The sequence below is a fragment of the Neltuma alba genome, unplaced genomic scaffold, assembly GCF_004799145.2.
Source record: "Neltuma alba isolate B1F8T4 unplaced genomic scaffold, ASM479914v2 tig00010816_pilon, whole genome shotgun sequence".
NCBI lineage: Eukaryota > Viridiplantae > Streptophyta > Magnoliopsida > Fabales > Fabaceae > Neltuma > Neltuma alba.
This window is the reverse complement of record NW_021635624.1, coordinates 395,519-408,229: the sequence shown is the minus strand read 5'-3', so window position 1 is coordinate 408,229 and position 12,711 is coordinate 395,519.

Sequence of the window (12,711 nt, the reverse complement as noted above, 5' to 3'; positions counted from 1 at the left end):
TGTTATTGCATTGAATGCCAATTTGCTCTCTCCCCTTCACATTCACTTCCACGTCCCCTCCTTTTTCCGCTCTTCATTCCCATCCTACGTCAATTCATCAAATATTAATAAGCAAAATTAATACTTCAGTCCTTGTCAATTGCACTCATTTTTAAAATCAATCCCTATATTTTCTTTCTAATTAACTCAGTGCTTGTATTTTATTTCAGTTAAAAGCATAGTCCCTAAACCATCTGGGCCCAGGTGTCGGATGCGTCCTCTAATGCTCCAAATCATAGCTGCTATATTCATCCAAGGGCACATCTCACACCCCATGCCCAACTTATCTTGGCAAGCAACCATGACATGTTAAAAGATTATTCCCATTTAGTGCTCATCACTACTCTCATAAAATACAAATAATTCAAAATCTGATTTAAATAGTCCAGATATAAAATTTTTAATCTGCAATTTTTTTAATTATAAATTTATTTTTTTTAAAAGTCGGTTATAAAATTATCTTTATTTTATATTTTGTACGTATTAAAATAAAAAATATCATTTAAAACCTGAAAAAATTTTACATTATGATAAGTCTGGACGCAATAACAGATCAACCACAAAATGAATTGATTAACCTTAATTGCACTACATTCAATAATGCTACTTTTGCACGCTTCTTTAACTATGGCCAAATAATTAAAGTATGATAAGTCTGGACGCAACAACAGATCAAGTACGAAGACTGGAAAGGAGTTTTGGAAGAGAACTTTGATTAAAAAGAATTTAATTGCATCATGCCAAAATTGTTTAAGATGCTCCTATTTAGTACGTAGTGGTAGTACTATTTTAGTGTTATGATACAAATTTGCCTCAAAAATTTTCATACGCTGGACATCCAAAAAATTTTTCTGAGTGTAAAATTACTCCAAAAGTTTAAAATCATAGCAATATTATCCGTATGTTAAAAACTTACATTGACCGCTAAAATAGGAACATTGACCATTCACATTTTTAATAGTAAGGGGTAATATTACTATTATTTTATGGGTGGCCGGTGTTTCTAAATAAAGATTTTCAGGACAAATTTACATTTTGACCCTAAAATAAATTACTTCATTCATTAGGCTTTATAATCAAAATGATACTAAGCAGTTTTCTTTAATCTTTTTTAAGCGTCAAATTATAAGTTTAAATCCTCTCCGAATGGTATGGCTGTATTGTATAAGTTGTGACAAGAATTAACGAGCAAGCAAAATTGCCCAAACAGATTCATTTATCAATGAGATCATATCTCTAAGCTTTACCAAGGGTATAACTGAAAATTTATAATAAATTATGTAGAGTTATTTATAAATTAAAAACAAAATTACATTTCTAAAATTCTCTTATAAATAGCAACAGAGAGAATAATTAATGAGTGGTCACTATTTTTACAGCCACTTATTGACTCAACAACAAGTTTAATGATGAATCACTATAATAATAACGACAATTGAATAGCTCTGGCTAAAAAAACACAAGGGCAAAAGGATAAATTTACTTATTGTAATATTCAAAAGGAGCATCAGGTACCGCAATAAAATATTAAACCCAAAATTATTTATGTTGATTTAAAAAGAGTCAAAAAATAATACTCCTCCGGTCCTTAATATAGGACTTAATTATTGAATTGGTTTTGGTCCTAAATATAAAACCCATTTCTCATATTTATCAATAATCTCTAAATTACCCCTATAGATACTCCTTCAAACAGAATCAAGTAGAAGAGAGAGATGGGGTATTGAGAAAGATAATTATGGTGTTTTAGGAAAAACGTGTCATATTTATTACAATTAACTAACTTACCTAACTTCCTTAATTTAATCAAATTAGTTAAATGGGTCTTATATTAAGGACCGGAGGAGTACTTCTATTAAACAACACTGACCGTTAGTTTTAAAATGTTGACCAAATGAGGTGATATGTACATAAAGAAGTGCTCTGTGGCTGTGTATTTTGCCTCTCTCACTCTCTAGAACTTTTCATTCTTCATCTCTGCAATGCGGCAACATTTGTTTCACTGCTAAACAACATCATTGAGTGTCATCTCTATTTTCGTGCTGTCGACTCTCTCAAGCTGTCAATACCTTCATTTCCATGCTCTGACTTAAGTTATCACTGCACCGTTTGATGATTGGGAAATCAACCACACCGTTTAAAGACTGCAACATTCTCCAATGTTTGACATTGTTTCAATCTCTGAGCTAACTTAACTCCACTCTGTGATTAAACAGAATTGCCGTCTCTAGAGTCAGAGACACCAAAAGTCCAAGAGCTACAATAGAGCAACAATGAAGAGAAAAAGGGGTTGCCACTTTTGTCGGTGAGTGATAACGAAGAGAAAATGGTCAATGAAATCAAAGTTCATGTGCATTTGTGCCTTTGACAGATAAATAATCCCCATCTTTTCGCCTTTAGCAGAGAAAAAACAGTCAAAGTTAACGGTATGGGCATTTTTGCTCTGTTTTTAAGAATTCATGTGTATTTTTATTCCTGATATTTTATTATCATGCCTAGTGCTCTTTTTGAATATTACAATAAGTAAATTTTTTTCTTGGCCCAAAAAACAATTGAGTAGCAAATGATTATATATCATCTGAGCGAGCAACCACTATTTTCACAAACACCCATTTGTTCAATCATAGGTTTAATAGTAAATAATTGAAAGAGTAGAACGAATATCAACAGTATGATTGAGTAGCAAATGAACTCACTATCAAATGGAGTAAACACTCATTGGTTCAACCACAAGTTTAATCATAAATTACAAGAACGACTATAACTCATCGTATCTCCAACAAATTACCTCTCTTTTTTTTTCCTTTTCTCCTGTAAAGAAGCGATCGATTGTCACATGCAAATTAGTGGTTGCGAGGTTGCAAATCAATGAATATATAAGAGTGGAAATTAAACCACTGATATTATTGTCAAATTGTTTTTCTTTTTACTATTGAATTAATCCAATATTTTGGTCCTCAAATATCATTCCCAAATATAAAATGATGTTTCTAGGCACATCAGCCATTGTAATTTCGTACTTTGTATTTAGGAAAATCGGTTAAAAGTCTTTATCTGAAAATTTTATTTTTAAAAGACCGAATGTGTTTTTATACACAGACTCTGCACAATTCCAAATACAGAAACTACTACTTTCGGTCCTTAATATAAGAATTTATTTGACTTTTATTTTGATCCTAAATATAAGACTCCAATCCACTTTATCTATCATATTTATGTGTTTTTTTTTCAAAGTAATCTTTCTAATAATGGTAGTTCTAACCAATACCTTTAATTAGCAAGAATATTTTAAAAAAGACAACACTTATTTATTATAAATAATTAACTTAACTTCTTTTCTTAATCTTCTCAAATTAGTCAACTAGCTCTTATAATTAGGGTCGGAGGTAATACGTACTAATACTTGAATTCAAATCCGTCTAATCAATAATTTTTGTTAATAGAAACTGAATATCCCTACTCAAAATTCAGAATTACATCAAGAGGGTAAGGGTATGTAATTTAAATTTTATTTAGAGAATAATAATAATGTGATGTATGAGAGAGGGAACGAACACATGAATCAATTGGGACAGTGACATTCACAAAGATGATTGACGCAGGCAGGGCAGCCTATGCCGATGCCACATACGCTCCGAATGATACAGTCCGAAGTTGAATTGCACTTCACTCCCACTATTTCATCTTCTTTCACTTCCACTCCTCCTCCTCCTCCTTCTTCCCATCCCCATCCCCATCCTGCATTAATAATTCATCAATATATCTCTATTCATTCATATAATATAATATAAAATTAATTGGCAGAAAATAATTCTTAGGATGATGAATTGCACTAGGAAAGATAATTAAGTTGCTCATAACAAAATTTTAGAAGATGGATTGCTCAGTACATTAACTTGGGATTAACTTTTGGTAAATACTTCTTTTAATTATGATTTTATCTTCCATACAAAACAAGTTCTTGTTAATCTTAATATGAAATCTCTCTCTCGCCCTCTCTCTCTCTCTCTCTCTGTGTTCTTGCTAATGAAAGAAACATTAATACACACACACACACACACATATATATATAGAGGGAGAGAGGGAGAGAGGCACGTTACCAGGTGGAAGCAGCAACAGGAAAACAAAACAAGTTAAAGTGATGGCTGAAGCGTTCGCCATGGAAATAGAGCTTCTCTCGTATATATACTGAGGATTTGAAGACTTGTGTGTGGGTAATATGCTGATGAAGAAGATGGCTAGGGCTTAATTTATATGATAACTACGCAATATAATCTTTTGGACAATATTAAATCTCTTCAGTCCACAATATAAAGTCGTTTCTAGAAAAATGACTTGGTCCAAAATATCCATACAATTGATGCTTAAATATAACTCAGTGTGTTTTTCTCTCTTATTCACAACCTCATTTAATATGGGTAAAGTTAAAAACAAATTTCAAGTTGGAATAGATTTAACAAGTTGATTATCATTTTTTAATATTGGCAAATTAGTTAAAATGATGTATATTGTGGACGGGAGTGAGTACATCAAACTATTATATCCATTGTGTCAAATTCTTCAGTCATATATGACCATGTATCTTGTTTCAATTCTGAAATATTAACATTTAATAATATTTAATTATAAATCCACGTAAAATAATAAACGACACATGGTCATGTGTAATTGAAAAACTTAATATTATGGATATAAAGAACTTAACCTAAGTTTTTTACCTGTCTTTTTTTTTTTTTTTACTTTCTTTAGGAAAGTATTTTGGTTTTTTCTATCCAATATTGTAGCTTTAATTTGGTGGTTTTTTGTTGACTGAGATTTATATCTTTACTAATTATGATTATATGCGTATTAATTACTGAATGCCGTCCCGAAAAGGATGACCTATAAATGTTATGTTGATACTTTCGGTCATGAAATGACCTATATACATAGGCATTTACAAAATTTAAGGTAGATTGAATTCATGCTTTTGTTTTAGAATCAATGGGCACTTTGATTTTATTTTAAAACTAAATTTTGCACTCATATGCTTAATTTGAGTAGTATATTTTAATACTACCTCTAGTTCTAATTATAAGACCTTGTTTGTAAACTATAAATACAGTCTTATAAGGACCGAAGGTGGTATATTAATAGGAGCATCCTCCTTAATTAAATATGGAGCACAAAATACAAATCCTTCCCAACTAAGTTTGCTCAATATTTTTACAGGATGTTATTAAATCTCAACCGTCTAACGTCATGTAACAATGGGAATAAAGAAATGGAAAAAAAAAAAAAAGTGAACGGTAAGAAAAGTGGAGATGTGGCAAGCACACACTGGAAAGAGGTAGCAGAATAATGAAAGGCTTATTGCTCTCATGCTTTTACGTTTCAATTTAGTCATCTTATATGTGAGTTTGTGTGTGGGGTATGTTGGATGATCGCATATGAATGCTAGTGTGGGATATTTCAAAGTGAATGAGTCAAATAAATTAAGTTATATATGGTGAGTTTTAAAAGAATAAAATAGCCCCAAATGAGGACTAAATTTTATTACTATAAGAATAAAATATTTATCCTGAGCATCTTCAAAGCAAATCACAAGGCAATCCTGATAATCAAATACTGAACTTTTGAGGCATGGATGCGACGAAGGGCGCTGAGTATATTGAAATTTTTTTATGTTCAATATTGCCTTAAACGTTTAAAATCATAACAATTTTAATTTGTTCCCTACCATTAAAAACATCAATGGTCCATGTTACAATATACAAACCAGAGAGAAATCCGATTAAAAAGTATTTGCTTAATTGTTGGTTGAGATAATTAATGAAGTACTTTCTATATATTGGACTCTCATTAGGACGAGTATTGATTTTACGGGGTTATAAGGATGATTTTCATTAATTAATTTACAAACAACTCGGTCCTAACAATTAAAATGTACTCGCTAATGCTAATAATTAAAATAGAAATTGACTAGCTATTAGATGAAAGTAAAATTAATTAATACCAGTCCAGCACCACTTAGAAAAAACAGAAATAAGGACTTACAGATTATTAGATAATTAAGGAAACGCTAACCTAATTTTTCCCAAAAAAAAAAACATTTTAGGATTTCAAGTAAGGAGTCGTCTTCTGAAACTCGTGGCATGATAGACATTCTTCTGGACATTCTTCATCTGGGGAAAAAAAAAAAAACAAAGAAGGAAAAAACACAACACAGCCATCGGTAGTCAATATCAATAAATACATTCATATAAAATCAAAATCTTCTATAACTATTTATTTACGTGAATAGATAAAAGAATTGAACCCTTTTTTAATGATATACATATTGCTGAGTAAAATGAAATTTTTTTTTTTAAAAAATGGCATTGAAAAGCACTCAAGTCCTTTTATTTCATCCAAATGAACTCTTTTTTTTTTTTTTTTTCCTTTTCAATTAGAAGGGCAAATACTAACAGTCTAAGATTATAAAATGAGGCCAAACACACAACTTCCCACATAGGAGAAGTCACATACCGCTAGATGACGAGACCATTAGTAGATGAACCTTCTAAGTATTATACTACTTCCAATCCTTAATAAAAGAATTAGTTAACTAATTTGAATATATTTAAAAAGTTTGTTAAGTTAATTATTTGTAATAAATACTCCCTTCAGTTCAAAATAAACTAAACTTTATCCATTTACGTTTATCAAGAAACTAATTAAAATCAATTTAAAACAACAAATGTGCAAGACATATATTTGTTTTTCCTAATATATCCTTATTAATGAAAAGAATAAGTAAAAAATGCAATAAATTAATTAAAGAGGAAAAAAAATATATTGGGGTAAAATTGAAAGAAACTCATTAAATGCTTGGACAAAAGTGAATGTTATTTATAAAAAAAAAAACCAACTCTTTTAAGAAAGTTTAACTTATATTCTGAACCGGAGGTAGTAGGTGTTATCTTTCCTAAAATACCATTGGTAATCATGTGTATTAGTTAGAACTATCCTTTGATAAAATCTTTAACATATATAACTACTATAAAGACTAAATTAAAAAAATTGATAAATATAAGAAATAAAAGAGATTGGGGTTTTATATTTAGGATCAAATTAAAAATAGCTCTTATATTAAAGACATGAGGTAGTAGAATATATATATATATATATATATATATATATATATAATCATAGCAGTATGAAGGATGAGTTACCTTTACAAATGAGGATGATGGCGAAGCAAAGCCAGAAGGCAAAGTAGATGGCTGTACTGATCAGCGTCATTGCAATGTAATGTATCGTGCTTCTAATCAAGGCAGAGTGGCAGACACTAAGAGCAAGAATTTAAAGTTTTAATTTATGCCACGATTTTCTTATTATTTTTGTTATTATATAAGGAGAATCACATATAGTGGGTATGATCTTCAGGGTCTTGATATAATATTAAGTCAAAGCTTTTTTTGACAAATAATTATTTAATATAATGTTTTTTTAAGACATTGCTTTCTATTATAAATTTATAAGAGAAAACTAATTTGGAGGTTCTTGTAATTTTTACCAATTTTTAATTAGGTCTTTTAAGTTTTTTTTCTTTTTTATCAACTCCTTCAAGTTTAGGCCGTTATATCAGTTAGCCCTTATCACTCAAAACTGTTTAATAGGAACAAACCCTTCACAGCATTGGAAGACACCCGCGCCACCATTTCAAAGATTGAATAAAAGATACTATGAGAGTTGCTTCTTCATTTCAGATGAGTGGCTGCCATCTTCCCCCAAAAAAAAAAAAAAAAAAGATGAGTGGCTACCAAACTCCATTCCTCCACGCTCGTCGTACGAATCGATGTTTTGTCCATAAGGAAGAACTTTGCGAACTTGAAATCAACAAACTCTTACTGGAGGAAGAATACAGGGAATTGGATTAGTTCCATGTTATTGATGGAATCAGTTTCTTCGAGCTCTCTGCATCGAGTACAAAACTGATATTTTTATAAACTTTTCTCTCCATCCTTCGACAAACTAATATTTTTCGTCAATGAACTCCTCATCTTCTTCCCCACAATTTCTTTGGTATCTAGATTATTTTCCTTCTAGGGTTCCCCATGGGTGGGGTTCAGATAGTTTATGTTGAACAAAAGCAAGGCTGTCAATGAAGGAAGGGTAGGTGATGATTAATGGAGAAGAAGGCGATAAATGTATAACTGCAAACAACCTTAAGGCCAGCGAAGTAGAAAGATGGATTATACGTTGAGTATGCCTGTGTGAATGCGTACATCTATCCTCTCTAACATCTGTGAAGAGTCTGTTAGTCCCCGCTAAACGGTTTTGAGTGATAAGGGCTAACTAATATAACGGCTCAAACTTGAAGGAGTTGATAAAAAAAAAAAAAAAACTTAAATGACCTGATTAAAAATGGATGAAAACTATAAGGACCTTTAGATTAGTTTTCCCAATTTATAATGCATATCTTAACTAACAAGTATCTTCAGTGTGTGTGCTTGCGTGTGTAGGATATAATCTCGAGTAGCTTGATAATATTAAGTAATATCTCAATTATATAACTTCGTTTTCCAATATTTGTCAAATGTCTGTTTGAAATGTCTAAAAATCTGCATAAGGAAATTTAATCAAATTAAAATTTAGTAATCTTAGCAAAAAGTTATTTATAAATTCGGAAATTATATATTCAAAAAGTTACACTTACACATGGTTAATTTGCACCAAATGAAAAATTAATTGGAAATTTGAATATTTATATATATACGCACTAGATTACAATTAATCAAGATTAAGGGTGTGTTTGGATGAAACCAAACCGTGGTTTGGAAAAGTGATTCTGGAGAATAGATTCTGGAAAAAATAGATTCTGTGAAGAATAGATTTTGTAAAAAAGTGATTCTGAGAAGTGAGAGTGTTTGGATAGTTGTTATCAGAAGCACTTTTTATATATACAAATTACTAAAAAAAAGACATAAGTTAATATGATAATTACAGAAAAAATAGATTTTATGATATATTTTAATTTGAAGAAATAAAATTGTTAATAATATGTTTTTTACCAACATAATTAATAATACATAAGATAATATAATTAATAAATAATTAATGTCTATATATATTTATAAAATATAAGATTAAATATATTTATAAAAAATATGTTTATAAAAAAAATAACAAGATACATATCATATAGGCCCTCACACTCTTCCTTTTTTCTCCAAAAGCAAAAAAATTTTGCTTTTTCCAAAACCATGGTTTTGGAGTCAAAACCATGGTTTTGACCCAAAACCATGGTTTTGGTTTTTGGAGAGGCTGTTTGGGTAGCATTTTCCCCAAACCATGGTTTGAGTCCCCAAACCATGGTTTGGGGTGATATCCAAACAGAGCCTAAATAGGCTTCAAATAGTTTGATCTATTTTCTCCTAATTTTTCCAATAAAATTGCAAAGTTTTTGGATTCCCATTTATATAGCATTCCTCTAGTCCTTAATATAAGACTTAATTAACTAATTTAAATAGATTAAAGATATTAGTTAATTTAGTTAACATGATATATTTTATCCAAAATATCTTAAGTATTTTCCTTAATTCCCTCCCTCCTTCTCCTATTTGATCATTGTTGGAGGAATATTAATAGAGTTAATTTGATATATAGGACCAACATCAACTCTCTAATTAACTTTTATACTAAGGACCGAAGGAGCTAAGTATATTATAATTACCATGAAAATTTATAAGCACCAATGGTATGTGTGAGAATTTTAACTTTTAAGATTTTAACGGAAGAAGGCTTGCTTGGAATTACAAGATGCATTTCTTGAAATCCAATAAAATTATAATATTCTGGTAAAATATACAATTATAATACATTTATTCTATTCAAGTCAAATTTGTCTATTTAATTTTGTAATTTTCGTTGTTTTCTTGGCTTCAAGCTAGCATCGCCAGTTTGCACATATAATGTTTGTTATATCTTATTTGTCTTGTCTTATGTTTAGATGAAAAAAAAGGCTATGAGATGAGGATTTTAATAGCCAAATAAGGTTGTTTTAATTAAATCAATTTCAAAAAGAATTTTTTTTTACCTTATTCTGCAAGCCATTATGTGTGTGTGTGTGTGTGTGTATTTGAATTTGAATTAGCTAATAATCCATAATTCAAATGGTTAATTGATCAAATAGAACTAATTAGGAGAGATGACTAGCTGATACAAATATAAATAACTAACAAGAAGAGACTCTCATTAATTATTAGAAGCAGATACAAATTTTAAGAGATCTAAAAGGCCAAAGGATAATTGACATCGATCAATCAGTCATATCTGCTTTGACTAATTAATTAAAAAAAAAGACTCATAATTAAAGATAGTTAAATTAGGTCAAGAAATTAACCCTAATTAATTAAGAATTGAATTAGGGCTTGTTGCGAGGGTTGGGCTTTGAAAGGCAGTTACAATCACAGTGATTTTTAACACACATAGGACAGCCTTCGCCTGGACCTCCACAAAACTCATCACAGTCATCAACATCCACACAGTAATCATATAATTCCTCTGTTCTTCTTGTTCCTCTTGAACACCATCCTGCAATTTCATTAATTACAGCATAAAATCAATATATATATATATATAATAGTATGGAACCAAAATTCTGCTAGTATTTAATTACTAGTTATTTAATTATTATGTGATATTTTTCAGATGCCTAAATACTACTTTTTTTTCTTATATTTTTCTTTGAAAATAAGTATCTTTATGCTGTGTAATCTATTCCCAAAAAGAAGAAGAAGAAGAAGAAGATTAGAATAAAAACAGGTAATTTCAGTAAATTAGACATTTATTTTAGGAGAAATAAAGCCAAAGGCAGAATAATCAATTCAAATTAGACAGAAATAAATATGCTGATTCCTGGAGGTTGAGTCACTGGTCTGAATAGTCTCTATTGATGACTAATGAAGACAACTGAAAAAAAGATCATTTAGTTATTGGTACAAAAAAAGGAGGAAAATTAAATTAAAAAAAATAAAAAAATACTCTGGAATTAAAACACAATTTCAGATTTGAAGTTCAATATTGAAAATGAATCCTATAATAAAACCGAATGATTTTATTTGCTACACACACACACACACCCACACACCGATACCATTATTGAAGAGATGAAATAATTATTTGCTAAAATATAAATTAATAAGAAAAAGCTAGTGTATGAGTTATATATAATTACCCGATGCTATGAGCAGCAAGAAAACGAAGCAAGCTATGTGGATAGTTGAAGCTTTCGCCATTGCAATGGAACTTCTCACAATTTCACAGACTTGTAGTGATCTTTATATAGAGCGCGTAAAACCGCAAAAGGCCTTAATTTATTATGCCGGATTTATTATTTTTGTTATTAACTATTTTGGATTTTGGAGGCCTTTGACCGTATGAAGTACCCTAGGAAAATAACAACTAATTTTTATTATTAATGTCAATATTAATTACTTTCACACTAATTATGGATCGGAATGCACCAAGAAGATTAAGGGCCATAACAAACGTGCACAATCATAGCTAAGAATTTCTGTACGAATTAGATTCAAAGAACATTTAATACTAATGGATTTGGTGTTGGAATGATATATTTTATAAAATTATAATGTGATTTGAATTTATCTATATATGCATTAATTAAGAGAGTGATTAAATAAGGTTCTTCATATTAATAGAGGAGATTCTATGATTCTTCTCATTTATGAAAGAAATTTTTCTAGGATTTTTTTTCTTTGCCAACTTAGAAACTCCTTTTATCCATCACTATTGAAGAAGAGATTCCTGGATACACTATTACAAAAATAGATTCATTTGATAAAATGGACCAACCCAGAAAAACATGAATAATTCTTTGTATTAATGAACCTGTCTCCCACAATCAAAATGGCAACAATACAAGTATTTATAGGCAATAAGTCCAACGTAGGCCCAAGAAGGGATTGTAACAAAAAAACTACCTACACAGTCAGAGTATATACAACGGAACCCATAATTTAATCCTAATTAACACTATCCAACAACTGAATATTCCCAACACTCCCTCTCAAGTTAAGAACTCTATATTCATACGTTCCTAACTTGCTTAAAAAATATTCATGTTGAGGACCACCGAGTGCTTTGGTCAGGATATCTACAACTTGTTCTTCTAATTTAACAGGCTTGAAAGCTATCATTCTTGCTAAGAGCTTTTCTCTCACAAAATGGCAGTTGATCTCTATATGTTTGGTTCTCTCATGGAAAACCGGGTTGGTGGCTATATGAGTGGCAGATTTACTATCACAATACACTTTTACAGGTTCAATTCCATGAACTTGTAGTTCTTTTATCAATCCTACAAGCCAAGTAATCTCTGCAATTGCCATCCTCAAAGCTCTATATTCAGCTTCTACTAATGATATGGAGACAATACTCTGCTTCTTACATTTCCAACAAATGAGTGAGCCTCTTGACTTTATTATGAAACCAGTTACTGATCACCTTGAGTCCCCACAAGCACCATGGTCAAAATCAGAAAAACATTCCATATCTTTAGAAGTGCTGGCTGAAAGAAATATCCCATGGCCTAAGCTATCTTTAATATATCTAATCAATCTTAGTGCTGCTTTCATGTGTGACTCCTTGGGCTCTTGCATAAACTGACTTAACACCTGCACAGCAAATGAA